Here is a 19,752-nt window from a genome sequence, read left to right on the forward strand (position 1 = left end):
AGAAATAACATGTGTCATAGCGATCTCATCTCGTCGATTCATTTTTGCTCGGAAAGTATATAGCTCTGCTCTTTTAACGTATGCACACATTTTATAATGCTCTGTGTTCATTTGCCCTTTGTTTCGCTTTAATTCTTGCTTCCCAGCTTTTAGTAATGTACAACAATTCCGCTACTAGTCTGCAACCTCGAGCTATTTGTTGAAGAATGCATGTCGGCTGCGAAAACTCTCGCTTAGCAGGAGCAAGTACCAAAAGATAAAGCTATAAGCTCGAGATTCTCACCTTCAAAAAAAAAAATCACAATAAAAGGTATTTGTTCAGAGCGTTATAATAAAAATTGTGAGGAGTTCAAGAACTTTCAAATTAAACGATTTTTTTAACATGTTGAGCTGAGAACGACATACTTGCTCTCTTATTCTATTAGAGATGCCACCACGTTAGCGGGGCAGTGTAATTTTAATTTCTGTTATGACATCAAGTCGGGGCCCAAAGTAGGCATATAAAGAAATCAAATTTAAAGATGTCAATGGCAAAACCGTGATTTTACGAAAAGCATAGGGCACGAGGTCTTTTTTCATTCAAATCTTCGAACATCCCCCCCCCCCCGGTCTTACGTTGGCCCCCGGTCGTTTAGGTGTGGGCTACCTGGCCCCCACAGTCAAATGAGTTTGAGACCACAGTTATAGACCATTCTAATAATCCCTTACTACAAGCTTCCATGTTTGTCGCCAGGGCTTTGGAGCGCAATCTGAGCATCCGCTTTCTTATATAGAATATCAGGCGTATCTCAACATTTCTTTTCGCCTGGTTGAATAGCGCTGGAAAGGTATACACACTTCCCCACTTCAACACAGCTTTGTTATATTTGTTTCGCGACGGCAAGCTATGTTATAAGGTCATATATGACATAGTTATACGGTAACTCACAGGCTTCACGGCCTTGGCATGGGAAATAATCTATCCGTCTTTAAATATTCCCTTGGTAAAGACAATAAAGAATAAAAAAGTATACTCCTTGTAGAGGAAAAAACTGCCGGGGTCCCAATCTCTTGGTCCTGGGTTCCATTCTCGTTAGAGGATGTTCGAATTTCTTTCGTCTCAATTATGCGTTATTGTACATAATCTTTTCTTCCTTTTTTTTTTTTTTTGCCTCTAAAGTTTGTGTTTGCGGACAAACACGATATAATGCTTAAGCGTCAATTTAAGGCTATCTCACTTAATATAGGAAGGTTATCAGGTTCTGCTCGTTCAGTCACCCACACTAGGTATCCCGAACACGGCGGTAGCTCTTTGTCGGGGTTCGCTTATTCAGGTCAGCCGGAAAAGATTCGTGATGAACAAATACCTCATACGTCTGTGTTCCCAAATTGTGCACCGCCAAAAAAAGGTGCACAATTTCACTGTACCGCACTCTGTACATTTACTCGGTTTGTAAACCCCCTTCTAGCACGAAAAAGCCGCGTGTTCGCATGAATGCACAATAAAAGTGTAAACAAACATAGGAAGACATGCATTAAAGGTGTATGCACACTCTTTATGCGCCCAGCACGTGAAGGAGAGGAGAAGAGGAGTGCGCGTGGGGGCTTCGGAACGCCGAACTCTGGTTGGAATGATCAGTGAGTAGATTCGATGCTGACTCTGTTTATCTCTGCTGCATTCATCGAACGTGTTCGAATGCGAGACCCAGACGCTGGATCCCAGCCACCGTGACCCCAGCGCTCTGCGTTCTAACGTGATCAACGAGTCCAGTGGAGACAAAGGCATCTAGCTTCAGGTCTACCCACTAATCATTCCAACCAGTGCTCGTAGATCTGGTATCCCCGAGCGCTCTCGCCTCCTGCTCCCCCTCAGTTTCTTGGCGCATTGGCAAGGACCACTTTTGACTATATCGGGGGAAAATATTGTTTCATGCCCGACAACATTGAATTTCTTTAGAAATTATGATTAAAAATAGCAACAAATTATTGACATCTTGTATACCCAGAAATGGGGAACGATAAAAAGACGATAAAAAATTACAGGGTCTACAAGATGCATGTCGATTAATTAACAGCTGGCCTGCACTCTATCACTGTTAACAAATTATATTTTTGCGGCTACTCTTTTTTTTTTCTAATCACAACTTTACTTTACCCACAAAATATCCGATACAGTTACTGTTTACGTGCTGTTGGACTAATTCGCAACTGCTGAAGAGGCAACACCACCTAACGGAAACGACGTGAAGTAGGAAAGCGGGGAGCTGTGGAAACTGTTCCGGCCCGTATGGGCGGAAATTTCAAAAAGAGAAATTGGGACTATATTCCCTACGCTAGAGTTGCGAAAAGAGAGGCTGCTTTGATTGGGGACTCTGGATACGGAAGAAGTTAAAATAAGAAGCGTTCCCTTTACGAAAACTCACTACATTCGTGCTCAAACGTCGAGAGGCCATAATGCAATGTCAGTCATCCTATCATCATTTAAAACATAAATGTGATTTAGGGACCCTGCCCAAGGTAAAGAACATAAGTGAATACTTCTAAAAAAATAGTATGACTTGTGCCCTCTAGGCGACTGGTCCGCAGCTGTTAAAGCACGCCAGGGCGGAAGAGGTGAAGGTTTGAAGGGAAGATACCCTACAGTGGCTTTGAGGGCGCCAAGTGATCATTTATCGTCTGGTCAAAAGCAACTAACCACTTACCATCACGAACGAGATCAGGGGTCATCAGTGTAATACTATTGATACAAAGCGCACCGACGCCACAGGAAAAAGTGTATTTACTCCCAACATGAGTTCAAAAGGGGGAGCGCTTCTATGAACTTCTGGTGCATTACTATACTGCTGGTTTTACAGCTTTTTGCCTAAGAAAATCCGCCGGGTTCTAGAAATGAACACTCCAAAAATTATGCAATATAGTGCGTGCCTATGACGTTGGCTCTACCAATTTCTGCAGACAGGAAGTACACCAAATGATAACCAATCAACGCTTCACTGAGTATGTTATTTTATCAATAGAAAACGGTGGGAAAAGCCGGAAAGTTGAAACTCACCGGAATTCCTAGCTCCGACGGGCCGCAATAGCATTGCTTATACATCATACAAAAGCGACGATCCGCAGACATGAGAATTATCTCCGAACAAGCCTCAAGCATGTTCGTAATATGTTGGATTCATGCATTCGTATGCTTCAAACATGTCTGCAGACAGTTTTTGTATGACAAATGTGACATGATCGTTAGGCAAGAAAGAGACTTGCCTCGGATTCTGTCTCCAGGCAGTCTTTTGTATTACCAATGTGACATTATCGTTAGGCAAGAAAGAGTCGCGCCTCGGATGATGTCTGAAGACAGTTTTTGTATGATCAATGTGACATAATCGCTAGGCAAGAAAGATATACATGCCTCGAATGATGTCTGCAGACAGTCTTTGTATTACCAACGTGACATGATCGTTAGGCAAGAAAGAGATGTGCCTCGGATGATGTCTGCAGACAGTCTTTGTATTACCAATGGGACATGATCGTTAGGCAAGAAAGATAGACGTGCCTCGAATGATGTCCGCAGACAGTCTTTGAATTACCAATGTGACATGATCGTTAGGCAAGAAATATGTGCCTCAGATGATGTCTGCAGACAGTCTTTGTATTACCAATGGGACATGATCGTTAGGCAAGAAAGATAGACGTGCCTCGAATGATGTTTGCAGACAGTCTTTGTATTACCAATGTGACATGATCATTAGGCAAGAAAGATGTGCCTCGAATGATGTCTGCAGACAATCTTTGTATTACCAATGTGACATGATCGTTAGGCAAGAAAGAGATGTGCCTCGAATGATGTCTGCAGACAGTCTCTGTACTACCAATGTTACATGATCGTTAGGCAAGAAAGAGACGTACCTCGGATGATGTCTGCAGACAGTTTTTGTATGACCAATGTGACATGATCGTTAGGCAAGAAAGAGACGTGCCTCGGATGATGGCTGCAAACATTCTTTGTATTACCAATGTGACATTATCGTTAGGCAAGAGACATGCCTCACATGATGTTTGCAGACAGTATTTGTATTACAAATGTGACATGATCGTTATGCAAGAGACGTGCCTCTGATGATGTCTGCAGACAGTTTTTGTATGACAAGGTGACATGATCGTTAGGCAAGAAAGAGATGTGCCTCGGATGATGTCTGCAACCAGTCTCTGTATTACCAATGTGACATGATCGTTAGGCAAGAAAGAGACGTGCCTCGGATGATGGCTGCAAACATTCTTTGTATTACCAATGTGACATGAACGTTAGGCAAGAAAGAGAGGTGCCTCGGATGATGTCTGCAAACAGTCTTTGTATTACCAAGGTGGCATGATCGTTAGGCAAGAAAGAGACGTGCCTCGGGTGATGTCTGCAGACAGTCTTTGTATTACCAATGTGACATGATCGTTAGACAAGAAAGAGACGTGCATCGAATGATGTCTGCTGACATTCTTTGTATTACCAATGTGACATGATTGGTAGGCAAGAAAGAGAGGTGCCTCGGATGATGTCTGCTGACATTCTTTGTATTACCAATGTGACATGATTGGTAGGCAAGAAAGAGGCGTGCCTTGAATGATGTCTGCACACACTCTTTGTATTACCAATGTGATATGATCGTTAGGCAAGAAAGAGACTTGCCTCGGATGATGTCTGCAAACAGCCTTTGTATTACCAATGTGACATGATCGTTAGGCAAGAAAGAGAGGTGCCTCGGATGATGTCTGCAGACAGTCTTTGTATTACCAATGTGACATGATCGGTAGGCAGGAAAGAGACGTGCCTCGGATGATGCCGTCAGACAGTCTTTGTATTACCAATGTGACATGATCGTTAGGCAAGAAAGAGAGGTGCCTCGGATGATGTCTGCAGACGGTCTTTGTATTACCAATGTGGCATGATCGTTAGGCGAGAAAGAGACGTGCCTCGGATGATGTCTGCAACCAGTCTCTGTATTACCAATGTGGCATGATTGGTAGGCAAGAAAGAGACGTGCCTCGGATGATGTCTGCAGACGGTCTTTGTATTACCAATGTGACATGATCGTTAGGCAAGAAAGAGACGTGCCTCGGATGATGTCTGCAACCAGTCTCTGTATTACCAATGTGACATTATCGGTAGGCAAGAAAGAGAGGTGCCTCGGATGATGTCTGCAGACAGTCTTTGTATTATTAATGTGACATGATCGGTACGCAAGAAAGAGACGTGCCTCGGATGATGTCTGCAGACAGTCTTTGTATTACCAATGTGACATGATCGTTAGGCAAGAAAGAGAGGTGCCTCGGATGATGTCTGCAACCAGTCTCTGTATTACCAATGTGACATTATCGGTAGGCAAGAAAGAGAGGTGCCTCGGATGATGTCTGGAGACAGTCTTTGTATTACCAATGCGACATGATCGTTGGGCAAGAAAGAGATGTGCCTCGGATGATGTCTGCAGACAGTCTTTGTACTACCAATGTGACATGATCAGTAGGCAAGAAAGACACGTGCCTCGGATGATGTCGGCAGACAGTCTTTGTATTACCAATGTGGCATGATCGTTAGGCAAGAAAGAGACGTGCCTCGGGTGATGTCTGCAGACATTCTTTGTATTACCAATGTGACATGATCGTTAGGCAAGAGAGGTGCCTCAGATGATGTCTGCAAACAGTCTTTGTATTACCAAGGTGGCATGATCGTTAGGCAAGAAAGAGAGGTGCCTCGGATGATGTCTTCTGACATTCTTTATATTACCAATGTGACATGATCGGTAGGCAAGAAAGAGACGTGCCTCGGATGATGTCTGCAGACAGTCTTTGTATTACCAATGTGACATGATCGTTAGGCAAGAAAGAGACGTGCCTCGGGTGATGTCTGCAGACATTCTTTGTATTACCAATGTGACATGATCGTTAGGCAAGAGAGGTGCCTCAGATGATGTCTGCAAACAGGCTTTGTATTACCCAGGTGGCATGATCGTTAGGCAAGAAAGAGAGGTGCCTCGGATGATGTCTGCAGACAGTCTTTGTATTACCAATGTGACGTGATCGGTAGGCAAGAAAGAGACGTGCCTCGGATGATGTCTGCAGACAGTCTTTGTATTACCAATGTGACATGATCGTTAGGCAAGAAAGAGACGTGCCTCGGGTGATGTCTGCAGACATTCTTTGTATTACCAATGTGACATGATCGTTAGGCAAGAGAGGTGCCTCAGATGATGTCTGCAAACAGTCTTTGTATTACCAAGGTGGCATGATCGTTAGGCAAGAAAGAGAGGTGCCTCGGATGATGTCTTCTGACATTCTTTATATTACCAATGTGACATGATTGGTAGGCAAGAAAGAGACGTGCCTCGGATGATGTCTGCACACAGTCTTTGTATTACCAATGTGACATGATCAGTAGGCAAGAAAGACACGTGCCTCGGATGATGTCGGCAGACAGTCTTTGTATTACCAATGTGGCATGATCGTTGGGCAAGAAAGAGATGTGCCCCGGATGATGTCTGCAGACAGTCTTTGTACTACCAATGTGACATGATCGTTAGGCAAGAAAGACACGTGCCTCGGATGATGTCGGCAGACAGTCTTTGCATTACCAATGTGGCATGATCGTTAGGCGAGAGAGAAGTACCTCGGATGATGTCTGCAGACAGTCTTTGTATTACCAATGTGACGTGATCGGTAGGCAAGAAAGAGACGTGCCTCGGATGATGTCTGCAGACAGTCTTTGTATTACCAATGTGACATGATCGTTAGGCAAGAAAGAGACGTGCCTCGGGTGATGTCTGCAGACATTCTTTGTATTACCAATGTGACATGATCGTTAGGCAAGAGAGGTGCCTCAGATGATGTCTGCAAACAGTCTTTGTATTACCAAGGTGGCATGATCGTTAGGCAAGAAAGAGAGGTGCCTCGGATGATGTCTGCTGACATTCTTTGTATTACCAATGTGGCATGATTGGTAGGCAAGAAAGAGACGTGCCTCGCATGATGTCTGCACACAGTCTTTGTATTACCAATGTGACATGATCAGTAGGCAAGAAAGACACGTGCCTCGGATGATGTTGGCAGACAGTCTTTGTATTACCAATGTGGCATGATCGTTGGGCAAGAAAGAGATGTGCCTCGGATGATGTCTGCAGACAGTCTTTGTACTACCAATGTGACATGATCAGTAGGCAAGAAAGACACGTGCCTCGGATGATGTCGGCAGACAGTCTTTGTATTACCAATGTGGCATGATCGTTAGGCGAGAGAGAAGTACCTCGGATGATGTCTGCAACCAGTCTCTGTATTACCAATGTGACATTATCGGTAGGCAAGAAAGAGAGGTGCCTCGGATGATGTCTGCAGACAGTCTTTGTATTATTAATGTGACATGATTGGTACGCAAGAAAGAGACGTGCCTCGGATGATGTCTGCAGACAGTCTTTGTATTACCAATGTGACATGATCGTTAGGCAAGAAAGAGAGGTGCCTCGGATGATGTCTGCAACCAGTCTCTGTATTACCAATGTGACATTATCGGTAGGCAAGAAAGAGAGGTGCCTCGGATGATGTCTGGAGACAGTCTTTGTATTACCAATGCGACATGATCGTTGGGCAAGAAAGAGATGTGCCTCGGATGATGTCTGCAGACAGTCTTTGTACTACCAATGTGACATGATCAGTAGGCAAGAAAGACACGTGCCTCGGATGATGTCGGCAGACAGTCTTTGTATTACCAATGTGGCATGATCGTTAGGCGAGAGAGAAGTACCTCGGATGATGTCTGCAGACAGTCTTTGTATTACCAATGTGACGTGATCGGTAGGCAAGAAAGAGACGTGCCTCGGATGATGTCTGCAGACAGTCTTTGTATTACCAATGTGACATGATCGTTAGGCAAGAAAGAGACGTGCCTCGGGTGATGTCTGCAGACATTCTTTGTATTACCAATGTGACATAATCGTTAGGCAAGAGAGGTGCCTCAGATGATGTCTGCAAACAGTCTTTGTATTACCAAGTTGGCATGATCGTTAGGCAAGAAAGAGAGGTGCCTCGGATGATGTCTGCTGACATTCTTTGTATTACCAATGTGACATGATTGGTAGGCAAGAAAGAGACGTGCCTCGGATGATGTCTGCACACAGTCTTTGTATTACCAATGTGACATGATCAGTAGGCAAGAAAGACACGTGCCTCGGATGATGTCGGCAGACTGTCTTTGTATCCCAATGCGACATGATCGTTGGGCAAGAAAGAAATTTGCCTCGGATGATGTCTGCAGACAGTCTTTGTACTACCAATGTGACATGATCAGTAGGCAAGAAAGACACGTGCCTCGGATGATGTCGGCAGACAGTCTTTGTATTACCAATGTGGCATGATCGTTAGGCGAGAGAGAAGTACCTCGGATGATGTCTGCAGACAGTCTTTGTATTACCAATGTGACGTGATCGGTAGGCAAGAAAGAGACGTGCCTCGGATGATGTCTGCAGACAGTCTTTGTATTACCAATGTGACATGATCGTTAGGCAAGAAAGAGACGTGCCTCGGGTGATGTCTGCAGACATTCTTTGTATTACCAATGTGACATTATCGTTAGGCAAGAGAGGTGCCTCAGATGATGTCTGCAAACAGTCTTTGTATTACCAAGGTGGCATGATCGTTAGGCAAGAAAGAGAGGTGCCTCGGATGATGTCTGCTGACATTCTTTGTATTACCAATGTGACATGATTGGTAGGCAAGAAAGAGACGTGCCTCGGATGATGTCTGCACACAGTCTTTGTATTAGCAATGTGACATGATCGTTAGGCAAGAAAGAGACGTGCCTCGGATGATGTCTGCAGACAGTCTTTGTATTACCAATGTGACATGATCGGTAGGCAAGAGACGTGCCTCGGATGATGTCTGCAGACAGTCTTTGTATTACCAATGTGACATGATCGTTAGGCAAGAAAGAGAGGTGCCTCGGATGATGTCTGCAGACGGTCTTTGTATCACCAATGTGACATGATCGTTAGGCAAGAAAAAGAGGTGCCTCGGATGATGTCTGCAGACAGTCTTTGTATTACCAATGTGGCAGGATCGTGATGCAAGGAAGGAACATGCCTCGGTCGATGACTCTAGGCTGTTTCTTGTACGATGTATTAGCAGTGGACACACGGTCTCAACAATGTGGGCCACCTATGACAACGAAAATGGGGGGGTTTCATCTTATCTTGGGTTCTTTCTGCCGCGAGACGCCACTTGCGCATTAGTCGCAAAAAGTGCATACGTGTAGGCTTCACCGAAAACAACAGCAAAGTATCAACCTCTCTCTCTCTCTCTCTCTCTTTCGATCGATCGATCGATCTTCCCGCCGTTGTGATTAGGCGAAACCTCCCGGAGGCACTCTTGAATTACCTGTATTACGTGTCATTGTGCCCACGAGGAATGCGGCTTGCGTGCTTTCTCACAGTGACACAAACTAATCATTATGCTGCTCGTACCGCATCGACCGCCCTCACTCATTTGCGGCCCAATCCCTCTCCTGCCGTTAATACATCTCCCAACGTTTTCACTTTCCGCTCTCCCCGCCACCCAGCCTTGACTGGAACTGGCGGGAACTAAAGAGACAGGTGTATAGGTGCGGATATGGTGTTCCTATGTCTACATTTTCCTATTTCAACCATAGAAAAGCCTACTTTATTACACACACAAGGTATGTTAAAATTAACACAAATGTGACTCCTGGCTTTATTGCAAACTATGCGTACAGCTGAACGTCGAACCTAAAGTATACCACACAGGTTGGCATATAGGCACATTTCATATCAGAGGCACCTCCGATGGCATGGCAGTATTGAAGACATCTAAAAAAAGCATAATTATTGTCGATTGCCTATTCGCGTAATAGTTGCCTCCCCATTTTCTTTCTCTCTCTCTCTCTCTCTCTCTGCGTGTCTGTGTGTATGTGTCCGCGCATTGTTACTCCTAAGCTAAAACATTTAGGACTTACCTGCGCACGCTACGGGCAATCGATGTTACATAATAAACCTTTCCTGAAATATGTGGTGCCCTCGGCGCCTGCTTTACGCATTGTGACGTTCAGATGTGCGGCACGTGAAATCATGCAAGAACCGAAGACGAAGTACGTTGCTTTAACATTTAGTGATTTCAGAACGCAATGAAGGCAGGAGGAAAGCAAAACAAAGTATGGGATAGCCTTCTTTCCCACTCGCTTTATTTTTATTTATTTTTTTCTGTTTTGAGCATTTAGTGGTAAAAAATAATTAATGGTGCCGCTACCAGAATATACGAAGCATTCAAGCAGGCACGAGCGTGCATCCGAATAAAAATAAAATAAAATAAATAAAAAAAAACTCTAATTCTCTTCGTTGCAAGGTCTACTGGGATTTTCCGGAAAAGTTTATTGAATCCAGAATCGCTAGGTTCTGCAGCAGGAGCTTTCGCTCCTCGTAACACACTCAACCAATATATTTTTAGGGACGAAGCTCCTTAGACTCTAGCCTTGTTCGTCCGTCTGTCCGTCCGTCCGTCCGTCCGTCCGTCCGTCCGTCCGTCCGTCCGTCCGTCCGTCCGTCCGTCCGTCCGTGCTCACATAAAAAGAAAACACGTTTGCGCAGTCGACAGGACTCGAACCTGTGCCTGGAGACCCCAATGGATTTGTAGTTCATCGCCTTAACCACTCGGCCACCACTGCGGGACGAGTAGGAGGCTCTGAGATGTGGTAGTAACTCGACAGCTGGGGTTTCTATCATGGATGAAACGTGGCATGTAGCCGTTCAACGTCTAAACAGGAGAGAGTGCTGCAGTCAAATGCGTATATAATCGCGTTAAACTTTTGCATGCATTGGCTCAACTTTTATAAACGAGACGGCGCTGCGGTCAAAGGCTGAAATGCGTATATGACCACGTTCCGTACCACACATTCTCTTTCTGACATGAACTGTTGACTTTAGCGGTGGAGACGCGTTCCCACGGCTTCTAGCGTATCCAAGCTGATCCGCTAGAAGAACCACTGGCTCTGCATTTCACCAACCATAAAGCAGTAATAATGAAGTCGAAACGCAACCCAGAACTCAGCACTACCTATGAGCAATAAAAAAATCAGCACCATCAGCACTACCTATGAACAATAAAATCAGTACCATCAGCACCACCAGAGCTTCGCCCCAATCAACATCATTCACCACGTGGAGATGCGGTCATTTTTTTTTTCTTTTTTAACTCGGTACGTGATTTTTGTTTGTCTACTACATTAAAATAACTCTGATTTCATTTCAGAACATGTATTTTGAAGTATGAGGGCGCAGGAAACGCAGAGGAAGTCTTCTTGAACGTTTATTATCGTCATTTGCAATTGTTTTCAGTATATTTCGTAGCATTTAAAGTATTTACCTTCTCACAAGCAGTCGGTCAAAAACTTAAACAAGAAGAAACTTCTGCTTGCTTCTCAGAATTATGAAAAAGAACGAACGTTAAAGAAAACCTTAGTCACCTCTATATGAATGAAAAGTCAGAGATTTATGCAAGGTTATATTGAACGCCACCCTAGCTCGTATATATGTGAGTTAACTCTTAAAGGTCGCTGTACATATTCACAATAAGTTAGTAACTGCTTCTCACATATATCACTAACATCTTAGTAACCATACAGCTAGCGAAGGGTGTGTTAACTGCAGTTACGAACAATGGAAGTTAGTAACCGTTATCTTTCACGTGAAACGTTTATAGGCTAGGTTTTCAGATGAGTGAAGCCACAAAAAGCGTAACCAGAACTTCTCCGCTAAGTTTAGCGGGAAAAATGACGTCACGTCTTTAAGTCACGTGACCTATACACAAATGTTTCCTCGCTAAATTCAGCCGAAAATTGAAGTCACGTGACATTATATCGCCACGCGCGTCTCCGAACAACCGCGCCCGTGGCCGAATGGTTATCGCGTTTGGCTTCCACGCAAAGGGCCGAGGCTCGATGCCCTGGAAGCGGACGCGCCTTTTTGTTATTTCTGTAAATGTCGCGTTCTCGTGTATTCGAGAACCCTGTTGCTTGTTCGAGGACCGAATGTTCTACGCGCCGAACCTTGTACGCCGATTGTTCTAGAAGCCCACGCGTGTACAAAAGGGGGTCCGCGTGACGTACCGGAGAAAACGTCACCCCAGCGCTCGATCCTGCTGTTTTGCAGACATTGACTCCAGCGACACTAGCCTTTCTGTTTTCGGCACAAGTTCACCCCAATAAACGTTCAGTTTTCTTCATTCGTCACCTCATCAATTGTCATTCGAGACAATATCACGTGGTCTATGCGCAAATTCAGTTTACCCGCAACATTTAGTGGAAAAATTGACACATGACCGGAGGCTTCTCTTCAGATGAAGTGAAGCCGCAAAACGACATCACGTGATCTACACAAAAATTTAGTTCTTCATGTAAATTCAGCGGGAAAACGGGCACGTGACCAGCCGCAGCCCATCTAGCAGGGGAACTAAATCTAGGGGGATCGGTAGCCGAGTGAGCTAGCGCGCGCCAGCTTTGAGGACGTGATGGTCAGATATCGCAAGCCCGTAGCCACAACAAACGGATCCAAGATTGGGAAAGCTCGATTGAGAAGCTAGCCGTCTGCACAGACGCGGCTTTCGCGACACTCCACACCAACTTGCTACTGTCGCAGTGGCAATACCGGGAAAAGGAATTAGATGTACCAAGGAATTAACGAACAGCACCTCTGTCAAGGGTGGCGAACTCGGAGCTATTCAAAATGCAATTAAAACAGCCCTCAAGAACAAAACTATTAGACCAAAACAGCTGCACGTTTTACTGACTCGGTAGCCTCGCTCACCGAGCGCAAAAATAGAAGCAGCCCATGGAAGAGAGCAAACGCCATCAAAAAGATGTTCCTCCAACTTTCTCCGTAAGCATAGCTGGTAAATTAATGAGCAGGCACACTTTGCAGCTCGAGCGTTAATAGGCATACACTGCGCGAAACGCAGAAGCAACTCAGCTACCTCCAGGCAGACTTGTACATGTTATTATAAAAAAGGAAGGAATTTCATCCACAATCACCCATACCCTAAATGTAACTAACTGCAGTTACAATTACACCTCCATAAAAGTAAGTGACCGTTACTTCAAAAAGTAATCCGTTACTTTTGCGGCGTTACTTTCAACCTTACTGTCCTAGGGTAAGGAACAAGACACAAATGTTATACAAGCGGTTATTGTTCCCGCTACTTACACTTTTGTAAACTTGAGCCACATCTGGCTCTCAAAACGTCTGATCGGACATTTTGCCTCGTTTCTATGTGAAGATGTCGTCCGCTGCACTAAACACCTTTTTAATCCACCTTTTTCCAAATAGGTGCTGCCACCTGGACGCGCGCCTGAGTAGCTAGAAAACAACGCGTTCGCAAGGCCTCCCCTACCCGCTCGACACCCAAAACGTCAGCTAGAGCTTTTTGACCCATTGAGATGCTGTGTTCTTACTACGGCTCCACCACTGATCTCTATGTCTATTCGCTGGATCGCGTTTGCCCGCTCTGCGAATGCGGCCACTGGCGGCCATCTTTTTGGTAGAGTTATATTAACTCTACGCAATGTACAGCTGGTGCAGTCACTTTGATCCATCCATGGCAGGCAGCGTTGTGGAAGTTGTGGTGGCAGGCTGCCATAAAAATAGCCGTGGGTGGTATTTCGTTCTTGATTGAAATTATTCGACCAAACATATTGTTGAAACCCGGCGTGAATGGTAGGCCAATCTTTGAGGACCCGGTGAAAGTTTCACTAAATCACAGCACAGGGGAAAAGTAGCACAGCACGCATCGAAAGTCGCATCGAAAGCAGACGCCGGTGCGGCGTCTGCTTTCCATGCGAGCTGTGCTGCTTTCCCCCGGTGCTGCGCTTTTGTAGAACTTTCGCCGGGTCCTCAAAGATGGAGCTATTGTTCACGCCAGGTTTCAAGAATCTGCTTCGTGGAACAACTTCAATCAAGCACGAAATGTGCACGGTACAGAGTACTAGACGCACAGCTATTTTTATGGCAGCCTCCCGCCATAGCGCTGTCCACTATATTTGTATGATGGCTAGAGATAATATAACTCTACCAAAAAGATGGCCGACAGTGGCCGCATTCCAGTCCATAGGCGGATCTGGTCAAACGCGATCCAGCAAATAGACATAGAGATCAGTCGGCTCCACCAAACTTCGCTTTTCTCCCCAGTGCAGATTATCTTGGTCCCTAAAAATGATATAAAACAAGTCGTCTTCTCTTTCTTTCCTTCTTTCTTTTTTTTTCTCTCTCTCTCTTTATCTCTCTCTCAGCCAGAAGGAAGCAAAGAAAGAGTAAAGAGATAAAAGGAAAAGGCGCGCACAAACCGCTAACCAGCTCGCGTGAACTTTGACTTTTTTTGTATTTCTTTTTGTTGGAAGGAAACACTCTGAACTCGGGAGTTCGCCTAATATTGCTTGCGCGGAAAGTTCGGTTTTCTATATCAGTGTGCTTCCTACTTCTTTGTGGGCGAGCAAGCTGACGAGTTACAATTTGCAAACAACAAACCACACAAGAAAAAAGATTCGAGTTGAGGTTTAAAGGAGCACTCAAGCGGTTTTTGGAGAAGCTACTTTTTGGTGCGATGGCGTTAAGGAAGTGTCAGTGAATGAGTATCTTCAGTTTTAGAAGGCAGAACCGCCTATTAATTACGCAAGAATAAAATACGTGCAGACTCTTTTCTGTACTTGCGAGGACCAATGAAATTATCGTTGAAAATGTTGGCGGTCTTTGTAAAGTTTTGCTAAAGAAACAATATTCAGTTCATTTAAATATGGTGTGCATGATAATTTCACAAGACGTAAAATATTTCTAGTTTAGAACACGCGATAGTGCAATTATCGTTTCACAAACAAGGGACTACGTTTTCTCCTTGCCTTCCTCCGCGGGGGGGTGAATTTCCCGTTCCCCAGGGATGCGCGGAAGCACACGTATCTCCGCGCGTTGCAGACCGGTCGTGCCGGTCGAGGGCCGGCCGGCTCCTTCCATCCGCAAACGTGGCGTCGGTGGAGATCGTCGGCGTAGACGGCGTGGTGAAAGCTCATCATTCCGCGTAAAAGCGCTGTCCTTGACTGTGAATTTTCGTCGTGTGTCGCTATGATAACCCAGCACGTACTAGAAGGGAAGATCCACCTACGCGTGCGGCGATGTCGTGACGGCACTCTCAAGACAGCAGAAACGCCCGTGCCGTCGTGTTTGTTTACTTCGACTACAGCGGCGCTTTCTAAGCATTTGTGTCTTCGAACATCGCCCGCATTTCTTATTTGGCGCATTTCATGCGTGTGCTCAAGTTCAAAGTATTACTGGCGCGTACCGTATAAAAAATGCGAATTTTCACGCGTTTTCATCACCGGAGAAAAGTGATTAGTGTTAGCAATCCTGAACGCTCGCAACGTCTATCTGATCACGAAATCATATTTCTACGTTGCTATATCGCTGCTAAGATAACATTGTCTTTTATAATCGTAGAAAAGGCATGTGGCGATATTTTTACTATTGCAATGTCGTGTATTAGAGTCGTGATCGTCCAAGACGGCGGACTGCATCTTTTCATTTTCTTTTTCTTTTTTTCATCCACTGTACCCTGCAAGCCTATCAAGAAAAAATAATAATAAAGCTTTAGGCTAGAAAACTGTCTGTCTATATTCTGTTACGGCATTGAGTGGCAGTGCGTCCGCTTTTTAGAGGGGCCGCTGAAACAGCTGACGGCGGAAGCGGTCGCCGTGCTGACGACCCGCTGCGCTTGCTGTAGTGGTTACAGGTGTGTGTACGCGCGGCGCAGAGCGGTCGTTCCGGTCGCTCCGATTGCAACGGACGCAGTCGTAGGTACGCGCTCGTTGCACATGTCTGAACCAGCCTTACCCCCGTCCTCCCGAGGCGAAAGTCAACGTGGCGACATCGTTTGACATCACGTACCAGAGGTAACGCAGCGATGTCAAACGTTGGTTTGGTTACGACTTTCCCCAACCGCAAATCGAAGAACGCCCGAAAAGGTCTGCGTTTCGTCGTCTTCGGAACCCGAACATGACTCCGAAGCGCCGCTATCGTCCACATCGCACGTCGGAGTGGCGTCATAGAAAATCATCCCCAGGTCGGCTATCCGCCGAAGAATTTCAAGCTCTAACGGCGTCAGGTCCTCGAGCGTAGAGAACTCCGCCATGATCGAAGCTCGAATGACAAAGAGGTTCGGGATCACTGCGCGACGGAACGTCGTTCAACGCCATTGGCCCGAGATCCTTTTGATAAGCGTGCAAGGACCAATGAGAGTGGTTTCGTTTCCGGATAGATCCGAGGTTTGGCGGCCTTCAATTACATTTTTATTAATGAAATAATCACCGTATGACTATACTTTTTGGTTTTTAGGGATACTTAGGGCGTCTAAATTCAGCTGTCATCATCAAAACACGAACTCAAGAACCACTTGAGTGCCCCTTTAAGGTGGCGTGAAGAAAGACTTTGAGCATCTAAAGAAGGCCAGGCTTTGCGTTTTCTAAATGCAGGTGATAGTGTAATTTCGGTAGAATCACACTGTCACCCGGATTTGTTTTTACAAAAAAAAATTTTGACGATTTTTGTCAATATTCAAAGTTTCCTCATGTTTCCTCCACGAATGAAAATAAAAATGTAACGGATTACAATCGTTCCTTTACGTAAAAAGTAAAAAAATTACTTTACTAGTACTTTCTGAAATATGTAATTATTCCCTTACAAAATTACTGATAAATGTAAGGGATTACAAGTGACTGCGTTACTTGTAATGGATTACGTACAAGTCTGCCTCCAGGATCACGGCTACGCGCCTTCCTCACCCGAAGATGACGAAGACGGAGACTATTATAACCGTGACAAACCTTAAGAACAGATCAAACTTTCGTCCCGTCATACGCAGAGGGCACATCTACCAATCTCTGACCCACTGCCGCGAGAGGCTTTGGACAGAGAATGAGTGTGCTCTTAAACGTGCCCTGAGGAGGTTTCTGAGATCGCCTAGATACGGCGATAAAGCACCCTGCTGGCTCTAAGCCTCCTAGAAATCCCTAGATCACGAGGATACGCGGCCGATGCCCCTATTGAACAAGCAATCAAAGATCGAAACGCCGTTTTCATCTCCGGCGATGGGTGGAGCATGTTCCGAAATCGGGACCACTGTCAGTCAATAGCAAACGAAGCATCCTCCCGCCTCCGACCGGTTGAACCGCGGAGTGATATCTCGAATACGCTCGAGAGCTGACGACCGGACAGCACTCCAGCAAAAAAAAAAAAAAAACGACAGTTTGTTGCTTTGAGTCGATTCTTGCTCTGTTATGTACCCTCTCCGCGAAAAATTGACATTTTTCGACTCATCCCGCTTGCTTCTATCGTCCGCAAAAGCATACACATTATGTAATAACAGCGTTTGCAATTCAACGAAATGTCGCGTTTTCATTGGTCACATGCCGTCCTGGCTGCCGGTACAATGCCCCTTACATTTCAAGAGATAATTTGGATCTTTGATTGCTTTCTTAATAAGGAAATTGGCCGCGCATTGGTATGTTTAATTGATTTCTTTGATGTTTAGAGCCCACAGAGCGAGTTATCACCATATTTAGGCGATCTCAGAAACCTCCTCTGGGCACCTTTCAAGCGCATTAGAACCAATATTGCCTGAACGCCGAACAAAAGAGCAGCGTGGGACAAGGCGCGCACACCACCGACATGCTGTTACTGCAAGGTCCCCCAACACGTGGGCAACCTAGTTCACCTGTTATAAAATTGCAAAGACCTTGTGGCAACACCAAAGAAGTACTTATAACACGAAGCGACATTCATGGAGGACTGGATCTTTCCCCAGGCCTTCCAGAAAAGCAATATCGAATTCTACGCACGCTTCTTGATTATGTCCACGAAACTGGCATAGAAGTATATACTTCCCTCCCCGCATACCGCCAGTCCAGGCCTCGATGCCATTGACACAGTGCCCTCCACCTACCCCTTAAAGCGGTCCAAATAAACGTTTTATACTACTACTGCCCCTAATCTGTAGACACAGGCCTACTCGACTGGGAAAATCAATGGGCCAATGAGACAATGAGGTGGAGAGGAGTCAACGGGGTGGACAGGAGCGCAGAGATCTGAAGGCACAGCCCTAGAAGAAATGCCGGGAGGTCACTAGAAACCAAGAACGTTCTACGTACTAACACAATTGCAGGGCATTTGTTTTTCCTTGTGCTATCTCCTCCTAGCTCAAGAAGCCGTAGCTACCGCCAAATTCAAACCCTACAAAAGAATATTGGCTTTGCTCGTGTGGCTACAGATTTTCAGGCACTGCGTCTTCTGCATTTAATATTACACACTCTGGGAACCATGGGGTTCTCTATATCCCTATCTAGGTCTAGCTTCAAGCAGGTCGTGGGAGTCGTCGTCACCAATGGCGGTGGCTACTCGGATGCGAGGAACCAAGGCTGTATTCTTCGAACGGAAAATACAGCCTTGGGTGAGCCGGCGCACCCAAGGCTCAAGGGTGCGCCGGCACCCTTGAGCCTTGGTACATTTACGTAGCGTAAATGTACCGCCGGCGCACCCTTGAGAGTGATAGTGGACGTGACTGCTACCGGCCTCCCCGGGCGCGTCCATATCTCCGAGGCTACATACGCCGGCCCCGAAGGAGGGCCGGGGGCTGGGGAGGAAGTGGCCAAGTGGGCTAACGCGCCTCAGCTCGGAGCGTGGAGCGAAAGCTTGCGCTGGGAACCTCCTGGGTTCGATACCCGCCGCCCCCGCCCGTTTCGTTCTGGATGAGTTTCGTACCGGCACGCGTTCGTGTGATCACTACTGCGTGATGCACGTTAAAAGTCCCAGGTTAGCGGTTGTACTGCACCGGCTAAATTCATCATCTACAGCTAAGAGACCGATTACCCGTTGAGGCGCATCTCCATCAAGGCTGTATAAACATAAAGAGCAAACCAATTTTGGGGGGGCCGGGGGCTCTCGTCGGCGGAGGCCCTGACTCTACGGAGCTCGGTTTTTCTTTGTAGGCCTCCGACTTCCCGTAAATCTGTCTATTGCGGCAGCGCGAGAAAGCGACCGGGTGATACTGGCGATTGAGCCAGCGCCCAAACCTTTCCTGTCTAAGAGCAAAACGTGTTGGCGTTTGAGTCAATAAACACGTCGAAAAGGGACTCACTGTGTTGGTGTTGTGCAGGGTGTAAGATAGACAGGTGGGGAAACGAGAGCCAAATGAGCGACACGATTGTGTACCCCTCGGTTTTCTCTTTTTCTGTGGCGCCATCTATCTGGAGCACCGCGAACTCTCACTCCGGGTGGGTGACCGGTGGCAACCGGCTAAACTGAAGGAGATGGTTTCTCGTGGATTTTCAATGGAGGAATTTCGTGCTCTCGGTTTATTTTGGGCACTCTCCCATAAAGTTGCATGCAAATCCCATAAAGTTGCATGCAAGCAGACGAGTACACAATCCGGTCACGGCGCTGCGGTAGGCTTCTATGGGCCGTTTCCCCACTTGTCTATCTTACACCCTGGTGTTGTCTCTCGTCCACTGGTGCCCAAAAAGGCAATCAATGGACGGACCCGGCCGTAGCCGCGCATAGAGCGGACTACGGAGTGACTATTTACCTCAATGAGGACCAGGGGTAAAGTTTGGAAATCCCAGAACACAAATTGAACACGTCATCAACCTGCTTAACATATCGCTTACAGAAATCACATACACAAACGGAGAACAAGAAAACACTGACA

At 45.9% G+C, this 19,752-nt stretch overlaps 1 protein-coding gene and 1 non-coding gene across 2 annotated transcripts in view; both read right to left on the minus strand.

The window, feature by feature from the left end:
* Positions 1-19,752, minus strand: part of LOC120849660 (cytochrome P450 2J2-like) — a 69,884-nt gene that overhangs the window by 30,239 nt on the left and 19,893 nt on the right. The gene's annotated exons all lie outside the window — the stretch shown is intronic.
* Positions 10,600-10,681, minus strand: Trnac-aca. Its single transcript has one exon. It is a non-coding gene; the product is annotated as a tRNA-Cys (tRNA).

Source organism: Ixodes scapularis, unplaced genomic scaffold, assembly GCF_016920785.2.
Source record: "Ixodes scapularis isolate PalLabHiFi unplaced genomic scaffold, ASM1692078v2 PGA_scaffold1__304_contigs__length_218370807, whole genome shotgun sequence".
NCBI lineage: Eukaryota > Metazoa > Arthropoda > Arachnida > Ixodida > Ixodidae > Ixodes > Ixodes scapularis.